The 18,415-nt window shown below is 45.6% G+C and overlaps 1 long non-coding RNA gene across 1 annotated transcript in view; it reads left to right on the top strand.

Annotated features, from left to right (window-relative positions):
• The window catches only part of LOC140399748 (uncharacterized), a 1,084,547-nt gene that overhangs the window by 593,372 nt on the left and 472,760 nt on the right, over window positions 1-18,415 (top strand). The gene's annotated exons all lie outside the window — the stretch shown is intronic.

Consider the following 18,415-nt stretch of genomic DNA (forward strand, 5'->3'; position numbering starts at 1 on the left):
TTCTTCCTTGTCTTTGTGACTGGGCTGGAGATAAGGGAAGTACACAGTTTGTTGGTTCAGTAACACATCTTACAACACAGGATGTTACTAACTGCAGAACGGTAAACATGAGTCAAAATACCAGGAAAGGACTGAAGAACTTGAATTGTCAGCACCTAAGTGTTACAAAATATGTGTTCCTCATGATATATATTTCAGTTGATGGCATTGCATACAAATGAGATCGAAGTGTCTGACAATCAGTGTCTTTGAGCATTGCTATGGAATTGTAATTCAACGTGCCACGTTGTAGACTCAATGGTGGCCACAGGAATTCCCATCTCTTCCCTTCAAGTAATCTCCTGCAACTACTGAATTCCTCGCCTGGTGCCGCTTTCGTCTGTGAGGCCATTCCCATCGATAGTATCTGTGCAATCTCAGGCAAGCGACCACTCGGAAGCCTATTTGGCTGGAGAAACGTTCAGTTTTATTTTGGTTACTATACATCCCTCCCATTCCCCAATGGGTCTCCCGCGCCCAGCCCACATGGGCCGGGTTATTTATATTCCAGATGTCCCAGGAAACTGTTATTAGATCCCCCCCCTAACAGCTGGGTCGCTGTGATCCAGTTAACGCCACAGGGACCCAGACGTCACAGAGTTATGGGACTCTTGTAGGATAACAACACCCCCCGCCCCCACGTCCAACACCTCGTCAATTTCGACAGAAGGCGCGAAATTCATTGCTACATTTGACAAGTGCTCCAGGCCCGAAGGGGTGAAATGGACCCGGAAGCGTCGTTTCTGGGTGATTCGTCAGCCTTTATTCCAGCGATCACTCCTGAACCTGCGGCGATGTCTGTGGGCAGAAACGTCAATGTCCGACTCCTGGTCAAAGTGGTCCAAATCCCATATTGCAGAGTCCCAAAGTGCGGTCGCATTGCTGGGTGCCACCGGCAATCGCTTCTGAGGGAGAGACAACGCCAGGCACTGGATCCGTGGATAGTCCTCGGTATCTGTTCCATTAAGCTCCACAGATGGTCCACATGTATATTCACGTCCTTCCCTTACACCCGCACCGGATACGAGACTGGCCCGTTTCGTTTAATGACCAATTTGAGAATCCATAATGCCAGGTCAGTATAATTTTGAAAGTACACGGAGCCGCCCGTGGTGTATTCTCACACAGGTCTGGCTGTCTTCGCTCTGGTCTGTTCCTGCTTGTCACCGACCCTATCCCAGCGAAACAAGGTCCAATTGCCTGCACAGGTGACGACCCATCAAAGTCCTTGTTCACGATTCTATTAAGGTTAATGTGTAGGTTCAGTCGGCAGTTAAGAAGGCAAATTCATGTCGAGTGGGCTGGAGGTCAAGACCAGGGATGTATTTCTCAGTTTGTACGTAGCTCTCGTCAGACCCCATTTGGAATATGGTGAGCAGTTTTGCGTCCCGTATCTGAGCAAGGATGTGCTGGCCTTGGATAGCATCCAGAGAAGTTTCACAAGAATGATACCTGGTTATGAAGAGCTTGTCATATGAGGAACGGTTGAGGACTCTGGGTCTGTACTCGTTGGAGTTCAGAAGGATGAGGGGGAATCTTATTGCAACTTACAGTATACTGCGACGCCTGGAGCGAGTAGACGTGGAGAGGATGTTTCCACTTGTAGGAAACGATAGAAGCAGAGGCACAATGTCAGACTAAAGGGGTGATCCTTTAAAACAGAGATGAGGAGCCATTTCTTCAGCCAGAGGGTGGTGAATCTGTGGAACTCTTTACCGCAGAAGGCTGTGGAGGCCAATTCACTGAGTGTGTTTCAGACATAGATAAATTCTCACATGGGCCTGGCTGTCTTCGCTCTGGTCTGTTCCTGCTTGTCATCGATCCTATCCCAGCGAAACAAGTTCCAATTGCCTGCACAAGTGACGATGCAACAAAAGCGGACATTAGATGCGTGGTAGAGTGCGGAATGGTTCGACAGACGAACAGATTAATAAGGGGATCAGGGGTTATGGGGAGAAGGCAGGAGAATGGGGATGATAAAATTATCAGCCATGATTGAATGGCGGAGCAGTCTCGAAGGGCCTATGTCTTATGGTAATATCAGATTTAATAAACCGCGAGGTGAGGGGGGTCAGAATTAGCAAAGGAGAATCGCTGTGACAAGGTGGAAACAAACAAAGGTGAAAGAACAAACCGCCTATAAGAAGGAACTGTTCTACGTTTGCAGATGATACAAAGATCTGTAAAAGGACAGGTTAATGTGTTAATGTGTTAATGGGCAGGTTAAACGGCAGTTAGAAGGGAAGTGCGATGTTAGAATTCATGTCAAGAGGGCTAGAATGCAAGACCAGAGATGTACTTCTGAGGCTGTATAAGGTTCTGGTCAGACCCCATTTAGACTATTGTGAGCAGTTTTCGGCCCCGTATCTGAGGAAGGATGTGCTGGCCTTGGAAAGGGTCCAGAGGAGGTGCACAAGAAAGATCCCTGGAATGAAAGGTTTGCCGTATGAGGAAAGGTTGAGGACTCTGGGTCTGTACTCATTGGTGTTCAGAAGGATGAGGGGGAATCTTATTGAAACTCACATGTACTGCGAGGCCTGGATAGAGTGGACTTGGAGTGGATGTTTCCACTTGCAGGAAAATCGAGAACCAGAGGACACAATCTCAGACTAAAGGGACCACCCTTTCATACAGAGCCGAGGAAGAATTTCTTCAGCCAGAGGGTGGTGAATCTGTGGAACTCTTGGCCGCAGAAGCCTGTGGATGTCGAATAACTGAGTGTCTTTGAGACGGAGATAGCTAGGTTCTTGATTAATAAGGGGATCAGGGGTTATGGGGAGAAGGCAGGAGATTGGGGATGAGAAAAATATCAGCCATGATTGAATGGCAGAGCAGACTCGATGGGCCGAGTGGCCTAATTTTACTCCAATGCCTTATGATCTTTCATTCAGAATAACAGACACCCAAGAGTGGGTTCCAGATAGGGATTCATTTGCCTCACTATGCCATGCTCCCAGATGAATTCCAAACCTTAGAGACTGATTGTGTGCAGAGACTTTCTCCCCGTGTCTGTGTGGGTTTCCTCCGGGTGCTCCGGCTTCCTCCTAAAGTCCAGCGATGTGCAGGTTAGGTGGATTGGCCATGGTAAATGTGCAGGACCACGGGGTACGATGCAGCTTGGACCGAGGGCGAGTGCCCTTTCGGAGACCTGTAAGGAATCGATGGGTCGAATGGCCTCCGGCAGCACTGCAGTGAAACAGAGAGAATCATGGGATTTACAGTACAGAAGCAGGCCAATTGGCCGATCGATTCTGCACCGGCCCTTAGAAAGTGCTCCCCACTTATGCCCTCGCCTCCATTTTATCTCCATACCAATATCTGCACACTAAGGGATAATTGATCATGGCCAATCTGCCTAACCTGCACATCTTTGGACTGTGGGAGGAAACCGCAGTTCCCTGAGGAAACCCATATAGACACTGGGAGGAAGTTCAAACTCCACACAGACAGTGACCCGAGGCCGGAATTGAACCCGGTCCCTGGAGCTGTGAGGCAGCAGTGCAAACCACTCTGCCGCTCGAAGGTAGGACCAAATGCGCGGCAGAAAGTGATTAGATCTGACACTTAATTGTAGGGATTTCCTGCTATCTCTCTTTTTCAAAAATATTTACTTCGTGTTTCTGATGTGTCAGAGACGTCAATATCACTGAAACAATTCACTATCTCGGGACACTTACTGCAAATATCTTCTGTCAGTAAATTTACACTTTACTTTGGCACAAAACATTCCATTCAAACATTCCCAACACCATATCCCTGTAAATATAAAACATACTCACATTTCCAGAAATATATGAAGTAGAAATTGATTTCAGCAGCTTTTACAGACATTTTTCCAAAGAACGAAACATTAAAAAATATTGCGCAAATTGTTTTAAACACTGTATCAAAGTCCTTGCACTTTCTCCTCAGATTCTGTGGAAAAACTGCTCATCTGTTAAACTCCACGGGAGTTTCAGGTATACAGAGTGAGAGGGAGAGAAACACAGGATGGGAGGGAGGGGACACACAGAGACAGGGAGAGTGAGAAAGAGAGAGTGAGAGACACGGAGATAGAGACACACACACACACAGACGCATAGAGACAGACGCACGGAGATATAGAGAAGAATATATACAGAGAGAAATACAGAAAGCGAGATGTAGACAGAGAGCGACACAGTGAGAGGGTCAGTGAAAGACGCGGAGAGAAACACATGGAAAGAGATACATGGATAGAGATACACGGAGAGAGAGTCATGGTGATAGGGACACGGAGAGAAGGACATGGAGAGGGTGACAAAGAGAGAAGAATACAGAAAGATGGACAAAGATAGAGAGGCAGAGGGAGACAGAGAGAGGGACACGGATAGAGAGGCGCACACAGACAGACAAACAGACAGACACAGGGGCAGAGAGGGAGACACGGGGCGAGTGGGGCAGAAAGTGAGGAACAGACGAAGGGTGATGGAAACTTGGAGCTGGTGTAGGCCATTCGGACCTTCGAGCCTGCTCCGCTATACAATGTGATCATGACTGATCCTCGATTTCACTGACATATTCCGCTGCCTCCACATTCCACTTGCTGCCATTAAAATCAAAAATATATATATGTTTCTATCTTCAATTCGTTCAGTGACTTGGCCTCCATTGCCTTCTGGGGTCGAATATTGCCTGGTATGGAGGGAAAATCTTATGAGGAAAGGCTGATGGACTTGAGGTTGTTTTCGTTAGAGAGAAGAAGGTTAAGAGGAGACTTAATAGAGGCATACAAAATGATCAGAGGGTTAGATAGGGTGGACAGTGAGAGCCTTCTCCCGCGGATGGAAATGGCTAGCACGAGGGGACATAGCCTTAAACTGAGGGGTAATAGATATGGGGCAGAGGTCAGAGGTAGGTTCTTTACGCAAAGAGTGGTGAGGCCGTGGAATGCCCTACCTGCAACAGTAGTGAACTCGCCAACATTGAGGGCATTTAAAAGTTTATTGGATAAGCATATGGATGATAATGGCATAGTGTAGGTTAGATGGTTTTTGTTTTTTGACTTCCCATGTCAGTGCAACATCGTGGGCCGAAGGGCCTGTACTGCACTGTATCGTTCTATGTTCTATGTATTAATCAAAGAGAAGGAATTGGTAGATGTTGAGTCTGGAGAAGGGTGTGCAGATAGCCTGGGTCACATTGAGATCCAAAAAGACGAGGTTTTGGGCGTCTTAAAAAATATTAAGGTAGATAAGTCCCCAGGGCCTGATGGGATCTACCCCAGAATACTGAAGGAGCCTGGAGAGGAAATTGCTGAGGCCTTGACAGAAATCTTTGGATCATCACTGTCTTCAGGTGATGTCCCGGAGGACTGGAGAATAGCCAATGTTGTTCGTCTGCTTAAGAATGGTAGCAAGGATAATCCAGGGAACTACAGGCCGGCGAGCCTTACTTCAGTGGTAGGGAAATTACTGGAGAGAATTCTTCGAGACAGGATCTACTCCCATGTGGAAGCAAATGGACTTAATAGTGAGAGGCAGCATGGTTTTGTGAAGGGGAGGTCGTGTCTCACTAACTTGATAGAGTCTACATATTGTTGCCTGGTATGGAGTTCACAAAGATGATTGATGCAGGTAGGGCAGTGGATGTTGTCTATATGAACTTCAGTAAGGCCTTTGACAAGGTCCCTCATGGAAGACTAGTACAACAGGTGAAGTCACACGGGATCAGGGGTGAGCTGGCAAGGTGGATACAGAACTGGCTAGGTCATAGAAGGCAGAGAGTAGCAATGGAAGGATGCTTTTCTAATTGGAGGGCTGCGACCAGTGGTGTTCCGCAAGGATCAGTGCTGGGACCTTTGCTGTTTGTAGTATATATAAATGATTTGGAGGAAAATGTAACTGGTCTGATTAGTAAGTTTGCAGACGACACAAAGGTTGGTGAAATTGCGGATAGCGATGAGGGCATTAGCTATGAGGAGCGTTTGAATAAACTCAGTTTGTTCTCACTGGAACGATGGAGGCTGAGGGGCGACCTGATAGAGGTCTACAAAATTATGAGGGGCATAGACAGAGTGGATAGTCAGAGGCTTTCCCCCAGGGTAGAGAGGTCAATTACTAGGGGGCATAGGTTTAAGATGAGAGGGGCAAGGTTTAGAGTAAATGTACGAGGCAAGTTTTTTACACAGAGGGTAGTGGGTGCCTGGAACTCGCTACCGGAGGAGGTGGTGGAAGCAGGGACGATAGTGACATTTAAGGGGCATCTTGACAAATACATGAATTGGATGGGAATAGAGGGATACGGACTCAGGAAGTGTAGAAGATTGTAGTTTAGTCGGGCAGCATGGTCGGCACGGGCTTGGAGGGCCGAAGGGCCTGTTCCTGTGCTGTACATTTCTTTGTTCATTGTTTGTTTTATTCTGGCCGCCACACTACCAGAAGGGTGTGGAGGATTTGGAGAGGGTGCAGAGGAGGTTTACCAGGACGTTGCCTGGTCCGGAGAGGCTGTGTGTAGAGGCTGGATAGACTCGGACTGTTTTCATTAGAAAGACGGAATAGTGGGCTGACCTGATAGAGGACTACAAGATTTTGAGGGGCATGGAGAGAGCAGATGGACAGGTACTCTTTCCCAGGGTGAGGGCGTCAACCACCAGGGAATTTCGGTTTAAGGTCCGTGGGGAAATGTTTAGAGAAGGTGTGCGGGGCAGATGTTTTACACGGTGGGTGGTGAGTGCCTGGAATGCGTTGCCAGGGGAGGTTGTGGAAGCAGATACATTAATGGCGTTCTAGGCATCTTGACAAACACATGGATAGGCTGGGTATGGAGGGATACGGCACAAGGGAGTTGCTGAGGGTTTTGGCAAAGGTTGGTATCATAACCGGTACAGACTTGAAGGGCCAAAGGGCCTGTTCCAGTGCTGTATTGTTCTTTGTTCTTTGACACCACATTTGGAATTCTCTATACAACATTGCCTATCTTATTTAGGGAAGGATCTAAACTCATTGGAAATAGATCATCTAATCTTTACCAGCACAATGTCTAGTCAGGCTGGGTTGTACGTGGTATGGACCTTCCCTGCGGTGGAATTTGCAAGAGTTAGATTCGAATTCACTGAAACCTTCAAGCTTCTGAGGGATCTGGATAGGGTAAGTGTGGACAGGGAGTATCCATATTCGGGGAATGGAGAACTAAGTATCACTGTTTACAATTAAGTGCTTTCGAACTGAGATGAGATGTTTATTTATTTTGCACGCAGAGGCTCATGCATCTTTAGAACACACTTCATATAAAACTGGTGTAAAACTGAACGCATTCGTGTATTGGCTCGTCGTAAGAATGGGGGAGCTACATTATCGCAGGCCATGATCACATTAAACGGCGGAACAATCGCGAGAGGCTGAATGGCCTTCTTCTGCTCCTATGTTCCATGTTTCTCTGTATTAAATTATATGAGGCTATACTGATGAGTGCGATGATATTTATCCATGAACCTTCAACTAAAACAGATTCACTGCTCATTCTCCGATTGTTGTCTGTGGGGAAGTCTTGCAATGTGAACAATATTCACTTACTATCCAATGAAAACTATAATTCTGATTGAGAAATTGTGTTGGGAATGCGGCCTTTGTGAAAGTATTCTTATTATTCATGCGCTGCTTCCCACTTTTATTTATTCCTGGCAAATTTTGGGTCATAGTCTAGATTTAATTTCATATAATTAGCCATAGGAACAAGATCGTGTGTTGAAATGTGTTATTGTACATTACTCTGAACAGAACTTTTTTTAGGTTGTGACTTTCCTGGACTCGCCACCACTATTCCTTGTGTTTCATGTTGTGAATATCCCGATTGGCGGTCGGAAAGCGAATGCGTGTCACGATATCACACAATGTCGCTGGAACTCTCCAGACGTGTTCAGCGGCGATGTCAAACCAGGAAGCGATTCTCCTCCGCCAGTAAATGACTGGCCACATTTCCTTCCATCATGCCCGGCTCCCCGTCATAATTAAAACACCACAATGTCATGAATGGAGATGATGTAGTTTATAACTGCCGTTCAACGACATGAAGCATTCTCTCTCTTTATTTACTAACTTATTCTGTGGGTGATTCTGTTAGAGTGCCTGTTTGGCCGATGAGTCATTATTTCACCAGGTCATATTCTACGGTTTGCTGAGGTGAACTTTACTGACTGGATGACTGGCTCTGATGGAAAGGTTATCGCAGTGATTGGAACAAGATTTCTGCTTGGCTGAAGCAGACCGTCGTGATCTGCGTTACGCCTGATTCGCTGATCCGGCTGTCAGTCATCAGGCGGAGCTCCTGGATTGGTTGAGTCTCTGTGCAATGGCTCTGAACGGATATTTCAGCGTTTACTTAATTTGTTCTCTGAACTTGGCCTGAGTTACCACATAAATAAATGTGTTTGTGCAACAATTTAAATTGAGCAACATAGATGCAGCACGTTCTAATGTATATGCAGATTCACCGATATTAAATAATCCGATCACTTTAACATACACGAATTTTATAACATTGGCCGACCACAAGAGAATGAAGGTTGCAGATATGCTGAAGAGTAAAATCATAGAATTTCTTCTGCTTTCCATCACTGGATCATTGTCATGTTCTCTCTTACTCTGTGCCCTCAGTCCCTTACGGATCCGACTTGCCATTATGATGTGTCTGACTGTCAGAGCATTCAGCAACAGAATTAAACAGAATGGGAGCAAAGGAGTTGTGACCTTATCAAACCACTGAAATCCAACCCATCCAGGATCAATGTACGATCTAGCCTTTGTTAAACAGCCCCACGGTACGTTGTTGAATATGAGTTTAGGTTGAATTGTAAAGTATAAGGGAATGTTTTTTAAAAATTACAGTATCCCAGCTGTTGCTTGAACCACAGTCGCTGTTTTCCCGGTGCAGTATTTTATTTCCTGCTTTTGACAACAAATGGCCAAAAATCGATCAAAGGAAAACGCTATAGTGAACCAAACGGAACAATCAGTGGCTGCCCCAATCAGGACAATTTTACCACTGCACACAGGGGTGATGTACAGGAAACTCACTGGGAAATAATAATAATTCATGATGGTCAATATGACAACAATGATAATAACCAGCAGATCCGCCGTTGCCAAGGCGATGAGATACCGAGTGATGCAGATGGAAAGGCCGCAATTTCTCCGAGAGAGGATCATAATTGCTAGTAAATGAACTGTAAGACAGAGATGACAGAAACTATTTTGGATTACTGATATCATATTCTCATTTTCTGACAAAGGTATGAAGGCATCTATTTTGCACAAAAATGGGGGGAGGGGATTGGGTCTTCGTCAGAGTTCACAATTGTCAAATTTCTCAACCCTGTCGGTTAATGGACAAAGTTGATAGGAGGAAGGGCAGCACGGTGCCTCAGTGGTTAGCACTGCAGTCTCACAGCGCCGAGGTCCCAGATTCGATCCGATCTCTGTGTCACTGGAGTGTGTGCATTCTCCCCGTGTTTGCGTGGGGTTTGCTCCCACAACCCAAAGATGTGCAGATTAGATGGATTGGCCACACTAAATTGCCCCTTAATTGGAACAAATGGATTGGATACTCTAAGCGTTTCAATACTCCAAATGATTTAATGAGATTTGCCATCGGAATTAATCTGTTTGACAGGTTTTACGGTGACAGGTATCGTTTAGACAATGAAAACCTCAGCCTTCGCAAAATCATCCACAATTCTCATCAGATGAGCCACCCACTCCCCAGTAAATCATCCGACCTAACGCGGATTAACACTTCATAGAACTCGAATATTCAGTGGTATGCAAAACACAGCACAATTACTGCATTTCCCAACGGTCACCGTCAACATCATGTGGCCAGATCGTCTAGCACGATACCAAAACAACAATAATGTTGGTCGAGTCAGTGCTCAAACACACAATCAGAATACTCAGAAATCGGCCGTAGCCAGGATTCGCCCATTCCCAGACCATGCATATCCCCAAAATACGCCCTCTCCGTGTTTGGATACTTCCAGATATGGAACAATGTGCCCCATCCCCCCAACATCAAGGCCCAGTGTCAGAGATATGTGATCAGATCCCTTATTTCATCTTCAAATAACACCCGAAAGTGCGCTTGATTGGAGGAGTCCAAGATACAACGTTATTGCTAATTAGTCATCTTGATTCTCTTACATAAAAATAAATCAAAATTCAGATCAAATAATACATAAAACGATAAGAAAGAGAGTTAAACAAAGATATTTGGAAATCAGTAGATGGTTCGGAAATTCTTAAAGCAGAAATAAAGAACAAAACTTTAATCTTAAACAAAGACTTATAAATGGCCTAAAACCTTATTTGCTCTCATTGGTTTCTAATTCTGAGCTGAGGCTTCCCGATTTGTTCAAATAACTGTCTGTCACTCAGAGCATAATTTGTTCTCCAGGCATTGGTCATTGATGAAGGTTCATTAATGTCTATCAAATGCATTAAATGTCTACGTGTCCCAGTTTTACAAAGATAAGGTGTTGTGCATTAACCTGGCTTGTTGTTCAGGTTTTGCTCCATTTTTATCACTCAATGTTTATGTTATAAGGATGCAATACTTTTTCAGTACTAGATGTATTTGCAGAACATTGGTGTATTCGTTAAGAGGGATTTTATGCAACATTTCTTGAAACAATGTTTCCACTATTGGATCATTATAATTGTATCCCTTACTCTGTGTCCTCAGTCCCTGACGGATCCGACTTGAAAAAATGCTTGGTTCTGATATCTATTAAATTCCTACTAAGCAATTCTCATAGGTTTATCTGAAACAATTACTTTGGCCTGGTGGATATTCCATTTTCGGTCTATATACTGAATTTAAGAATTAAATTAGAGTCACTCTCGATATACACGATAAACTATTCAACAACTCTGCAACACCTCAAGAGTAGCCCCCAGGGCAAATGCAGACGGCCTCAGAATGCGCAGTAAAATGACAGATGGAAATTAATACAGAGAAGTGTGAGGTAATGCATTGAGGGAGGTCAAAAACTATGGGGGTCACACAATAAATGGTAATATACTACGAGGGGTAGATGAAGTAAGAGATCTTGGTGAACAAGTTCACACGTCCCTAACGGCAGCTGTTCAAGGAGACAAGGTTGTAACGAAACCATATGGAATGCTCGACTTAATTGGCAGAGATATAGAATATGAAAGTAAGAATGTAATGTTTAAATTGTATAACAGGCTGGAGAGGCTGGAACTGGACAGTGTCTCCAGTTTTGGTCACCACATTACAGGAAGGACGTTATTGCTCTGGACAGACAGCAGAGGAGGTTTACAAGAATGTCACCAAGGTTCGAAAAGTGTCGGTACCAGGAGAGATTTTATAGGTTCGTCTACTTTTCCTTGGAACAAGGATGGCTGAGCGGTGACTTAGTTGAGGTGTCCCAAATTGTGAATGGAAGAGATAGAGTGGACAGGACAAAATGGTCTCCCTTGCTGTAGAATTCTAAAACCAGGGGACATAGATTCAACATAGGGGCAGCACGGTAGCATTGTGGATAGCACAATTGCTTCACAGCTCCAGGGTCCCAGGTTCGATTCCGGCTTGGATCACTGTCTGTGCGGAGTCTGCATATCCTCCCAGTGTGTGCGTGGGTTTCCTCCGGGTGCTCCGGTTTCCTCCCACAGTCCAAAGATGTGCAGGTTAGGTGGATTGGCCATGCTAAATTGCCCTTAGTGTCCAAAATTGCCCATAGGGTTGGGTGGGATTGCTGGGTTATAGGGATAGGGTGGAGGTGTGGACCTTAGGTGGGTTGCTCTTTCCAAGAGCCGGTGCAGACTCGATGGGCCGAATGGCCTTCTTCTGCACTGTAAATTCTATGAAACATAAGTGGCAGACGATGCGAGGGGGGGGGGGGGTGAGGAATAACTTTATATGCAGAGGTTGCGGGAGGCTCGAAATCGCTGTCCGAGATGGTACTGGAGGATTTGGAACACTTTTTAAAATGTACCTGGATCTGCCGTTTCTGTACGGTAAGTTACAAGGCTGTGAACCCAGTGCAGGAAGGTGGGATTAGTAAGGTCACCTTGGTGTCCTCGGGCTGGCACGGACTAGTTGGGCCGGATGGCCTCATTCTCTGCCGCAGTTTTTCCACGATGCTATTCGATTTATTTTTCCACGTGTCCTGCACAGCGTAGCTTTCACAGCTCCACACATTCTTCAGAAAAACAGCAACGTTTGCACTCATCCTCATTCTCTGACGGCACAATTCGGGAGAGAATGGATGTATAAAACACCCCTGCTTCATGCACGGATGTTTTATGACAGGGTTAATATACGGAAATCAGATTCATAAAATATAAGAGGTGGTTAGTAGATTGGAAAGAGAGGAATAATACAACAGCATATCGGTATATGATAGTGACAATTAATAGACTTGCAGGGTGGATAAAACAATGATAAAAGAGTTTCACTATAGCTAAGCTTCAGGTGCTCTTTTAAATCAAAATAGAGTGCCCAATACATTTTGTCCAATTTAGCGTGGCCAATCCACCTAAACTTCACATCTTTGGATTATCATAGAATTTGCAGTGCATTCGGCCCATCGAGTCTGCACCGGCTCTTGGAAAGGGCACCCTACCCAAGGTCCACACCTCCACCCTATCCCTATAACCCAGTAACCCCATCCAACACTAAGGGCAATTTTGGACACTAAGGGCAATTTAGCATGGCCAATCCACCTAACCCGCACATCTTTGGACTGTGGGAGGAAACCGGAGCAGCCGGAGGAAACCCACGCACACACGGGAGGATGTGCAGACTCCGCACAGACAGTGTCCCAAGCCGGGAATCGAACCTGGGACCCTGGAGCTGTGAAGCAATTGTGCTATCCACAATGCTACCGTGCTGCCACATTGTGGGGCCGAAACCCACGCAACACGGGGAGAATGTGCAAACTCGACACGGACAGTGACCCAGATCCGGGATAGAACCAGGGCCATCGGCGCCGTGAGGCTGCAGTGCTAATCACTGCGCTACCGTGCTGCCCCAGGTGCTGTATTTTTGATCGAAACAACAAGTTTCTCACATAATTTTGAAAATATGAGTGCGAATGCAGGTAAACATTCAGATGAACAACTGGCAAATAATTTCGAGCAGCAAGACGATTTATCAAGGAAATTAAACATCAAACCAACGTATTTCAGCAATTATAGAGGAATGCATGTATAATTAAAATACAACGTGGATTGTAGCAGTCCCAGCCTTGTATCGGGTCGTTGAAATGTCTGGAATTCGGTGATGTCTGATTCTGGTGGAGCAGTTTGTTCGGAAATAGCGACTGTTTTTCTTCGTGTATTGTTAATCTGACTAGTTCACCCAACAGTAAACTTCTGGTTTTCCATCAATTCACTCGGTCAAACATGGTATGCAGAGATCATTCAACAACAACGATAAATTTCAGAAACTAACCAAATAAATTATTTCCATGTATTTAGGTACACTGCACAATTCGACGTTGACACATACTGCCATTAATGAATGATTATTGTGCTGAGGTGTTCCACTCTGATCAGAGACCCACACTCAGTACAATTCTACATTGATATAAACTGACATTAATGTATGGTAACTGTGCCTAGCTGTTCGACTCTGGTCAGAACCTCACACTCGGTCCAATTTTACATTGGCAGATCGTCCCATTAATATGTGGTCAATGCGTTTATGTAGTCCATTCTGATCAGTGACCCACACTGAATACAATTCTACATTGACAGAGCTCCCAATGATGCACGGTACCTGTAGTTGTGTATCCCAATCTGATTAGAGAATTACTGTTATTATTATCGTTACACTCAGTACAAATCTAAATTAACAGATACCCCAATTAATGTATGGAAATTGTGACTGTATTCTAGGCTGACCCGCACTCAGTACAATTCTTCATTGAAAAATACGCCCAATAATATATTGTCACTGTGGTTGGGTATTCCACTCTGATTAAAGACTAACATTCAGTAAATCCCTGCATTGACAGAGACTGACATTAATGGGCACTGCTCACGAGCAGTGGGAGAGGACACATTCGCAGTGAAACACAGCCAAAGTGAGTTTTAAATTTGGGAATTTGAAACAGTGTGGGAATTGAAAAGTGTCTTACATTCTTTCCTTTTTTTTAAGTTTAGTAGTCAGTTAACATGATGGTAAGGAACTGCCCCATCAAGGGAGCTGATTGGCAGTTATCTGTCCATCATCCAATGCCCGATTAGGAATCAAGAGGTTTTGATTACTTATTTTTGAAGGTTAACTGGTGTGTGAGTCTCTGAGTCATCTCAAACCACCTCAGCTCTTTTTACGTCAAGGGCTGGAAAGCGCATTGAGCAGAGATAGTTTTAAACTTGGGAATTTGAAGCAGTGGGAATTCATTGCAGTGCGGGAAGTGGTGCTCTTCGCTTTTTCTCCACACCTTGTAACTTGTAAATCTTCAGAGAGCGATCTTGCTCAGATGCAGCTGAGGCTACAAGGGAGAGAGCGGATTAACCCCAAGTAGTGGGTAAGTACGTTAAGTCGTTACAACTTTGTCACTTATTGTTGAACATACCTTCTGTGATTCCTAAATTGTAAGGGCTATAATTGATCGTAGCCAGGGCAAGGAATGAAGGGTCATAGAGAATTAGATATCATGTAATATCCATCATCTTTCAAAGGTTTAATTTAATGGGTTAATCATGGCAGGAGAGATCAAAACCGTGGTTCGCTGCTTTTTGTCCATGTAGGAAGCCGGGAACTTGTCCAACGCCCGGGGCAAGCATGTGTGCGGGACGTGATACCAACTATAGCTGCTGGAAGCCTCGAGTTCTGAGCTGGAGCAGCGGAAGAGGACACTTTGAGCGCCTGTGAGGCGCAGAGTGCCGGAGATAACACGTGTAGAGAGGTCGTTACACCACAGCTGGGACTTCGCAGGCATGAAGTGAATGGGTGGCCACCTCGCAGAGCTAGAGTGTTAGGCAGTAAGTGGCGGAATCGCCTGTGACCATTCTCTTGTAAAAACAGATATAACAAGCTGGATACTGTTGATGGGACTGGCCTCTCAGGGGAGAACAGCAACAGTCAAATTTGGTGCACCGCGGTCGGGTTTGATGCAAAGCGGAGGTGTAATAGGTTTAGGAAAATAATATTCATAGGGGGATTAGATTGTAATAGGAACAGATAGTCGTTTCTGTGACCGTATCTGAGGCTCCAGGATGATAAGTTGCCTCGCTGGTGCTGGAGTTAATGATGTCTTGGGGAGCTTACAGGACATTGTGGATGATGATATATATTCGCTAGATATATATTCGTACATTCTCAGTGCTGACCTTCACTCGAACGTGTTCTTTCAGTTATTAGTTTCCAATTCTGAAGTGTTTCTCAGGGCTATTCTGCTGCACCTTCGGATCCTGCTGCCGTCCTTAACAGCGGACGTTGTTAATCAATAGATAAATGCCAGCCATTAATGGCTTCCATTGCAACATTAAACGATCCAAGGAACTGAAACTAATTCATGAGCACAGCATGATTGGAAACGTCAAATTCGTAGAGCACGCAAACTAATCTAAGATTCTGGGTTGAGGGTCGGAGTGAGCAGTTGCTGGTGCCGAGGTGGCCGATTCAAGCGTTGCTGCTGCCGTTTTGTCTGGTCCTATTGCGGTTGGTGCAATGTCGGCTGGAGCACCCGCGCTTGGTTCTAGTACTGCTACTGAATGTGCATCTGGTGTTGGCGTGACTGCGTCGGCTGGTGTGATTGATTCCAGCAATAGTGGTGTTTTGCCAACCAAATTAATCCATGCTGGTGATGCCAAGACTTGTTTTATTTTATTTTAATTGTTTTTGTCCCCAATGAAGGGGCAATTTATCGTTCCCAATCCAACTACCCCGCACATCTTTCGGTTGTAGTGGTAAAACCCACGCAGACATGGGGATAATGCTCAAGCTCCCCGTGGACAGTAACCCGGGACCGGGCTCGAACGCGAGTCCTCAGTGCCCTGAGGCATCAATGGAAAGCAATACGTCACCATGCCGCCTGCATGGATATCTCGTTGATAAACATGGCCAGCAGAGCATTTGTTCGGGAACAGGGAGAGTAGGTAGGTGTGCCCACCAGGCAGTCAGAAAGTGTAAAGGCACACAATGTAGGAGTTTCCTGAGTGTATCACACTCTCCAACAACCGTTGAGCTCTGAGTACTGATGAAGATGGCAGTTCCCATGGGGAGCACAATAGTCAAGTGTCGTTCAGCTGCTCAGGGTGTGAGGGACAGACTACCAAGTTTTGAATACAAAGTGACAGATCATTCAATTGACGGTTCAACATCTTGCCGATTGTGCATTCGCAGCAGTGAATCTTTAGTGGTGTGTTGCCTCCCACCTCTCTGAGATGGTTGGGGTTGGGGGTCTTAATGAGCGCCTGCGGTGGGGAGGTGGGCGGTCAGAAAACGTGGCTTCTATCGGTACCAACCAAATATGTCAACGGAAGGAGGGAGTGCCCTCATCAACATTTAGGGGGCTGGTTGGAAATTAACAAGCAGGAAAGGATATCAGCGAATATTCAGATCACTACCAGTATCAGGCGTAACTGAGTATGGACGCTGGCGATCATGTGGCTGGAAAGTTACAACAGGAAGGAATGCTACAGCTTCTTGCGAAAAGAAAAACATTCAAAAATGGCGTCGGGGCGAGGCGACTTCTTGCAAGCTGTGCCCAGAATACCCTCTAATTCCATCTTTTACTCTCGTTCTAGTTTCCAAAACTTAATTCTAACTCGTTTAAACTCTCTAGCAATATTCTAATTCAAACATTTACAGCTAAGGCGATCCTTGGGACCCTGGAGACATCTGAAACTGATGACGTGATTCGACCTGGACCAACCGACCATGTGGGATCAGCTGCCGACGGTGCAGTCCGAGGCCTCGGGATTCCCTTACACCGACTTCCAGAGACCGGTAAAGCACCCGAGATGTCCTGGCCTTCACTTTGCGATCTCCCAGAAACCTGGAAAACACCGCCGAAGATGGGAACTTGACGCTGCTGCTCTCCAACGACCAGACAAACATCCAAGTGGATGGAACCCACTCCGCCCCAGCCCCCAATACCTCTCACCCGGACAACTGGGACGACCTGTAGGCCCCAAGCATTCTCTCCACTCCCCTACTCTACAGTCGTCCCACACTCCTAAACATCAACTTCCACAGCCTAACATTCACTAATACTGCACTTTTAAATTTCCTTGCAGGTCTAGAGGTCGTCTACCTCTGAAGGAAGGCCGTGATCTGGAAAAGGACCCTGCAGACACGAACACACGGACCCGGCCATCGCCTCATCCGCACCGCGACACAAGAGACGTCATCCACTTATCGGCCTTTGACCCATCAATGCCAAGCGTGCTCTGGACATCCACCGACCTGTGAAGCAAAACCGCAGCCCAACAGAGAACCGGAACGCTCGACCGCGAAGACCCATCTACCGACGCAGGAACTGGAAGGGAACACATCCTCCATCCACACACCAACAAGAGTGAAGAACCTCATTGGACACAACTATGCCCTTAACACTGCATACTCTCACTGTCTCCAAGCTCGAAAAGAAGCAGTAACTCCAAGAAGCGTGGAAAACGTGCAGGCCTGCGGGAGAGAGTGAAATAACGCTGGCCCAAAGCCCCTCTGTCTTGCTTACTCCGAGCTAATGTCCAATCTCCGGAAAACAAACTCGACAAACTTAATTTTATTTAAAGTTATTTAAGGATGACATCCGGGCAACAGTAAGGGATGACATCGGTGCAAGGGAGGATAAGGTTGAATCCAGTTGGGTGGAAATCAGGAATAGTAAGGCGAAACAGTCACTGATAGGAGTCATCTATAGGCCACCAAATAGTAACATTATGGTGAGGCAGGCAATAAACAAAAAAATAACAGATGCATGTAGAGATGGTACAGCAGTCATCATGGGGAATTTTAATCTACATGTCGATTGGTTTAACCAGGTCGGTCAAGGCAGCCTTGAGGAGGAGTTTATAGAATGTATCCGCGATAGTTTCCTAGAAGAGTATGTAATGGAACCTACAAGGGAACAAGCGGTCCTAGATCTGGCCCTGTGTAATGAGACAGGATTGATTCAGGATCTCATAGTTAGGGGTCCTCTCAGAAGGAGCGATCACAATATGGTGGAATTTAAAATACAGATGGAGGGTGAGAAGGTAAAATCAAGCACTAGTGTTTTGTGCTTAAACAAAGGAGATTACAGTGGGATGAGAGAAGAACTAGCTCAGGTAGACTGGGAGCAAAGACTTGATGGTGAAACAGTTGAGGAACAGTGGAGAACCTTCCAAGCGATTTTTCACAGTGCTCAGCAAAGGTTTATACCAACAAAAAGGAAGGATGGTAA

Source organism: Scyliorhinus torazame, chromosome 23 (genome assembly GCF_047496885.1).
Source record: "Scyliorhinus torazame isolate Kashiwa2021f chromosome 23, sScyTor2.1, whole genome shotgun sequence".
In the NCBI taxonomy this organism is placed as follows: Eukaryota; Metazoa; Chordata; class Chondrichthyes; order Carcharhiniformes; family Scyliorhinidae; genus Scyliorhinus; species Scyliorhinus torazame.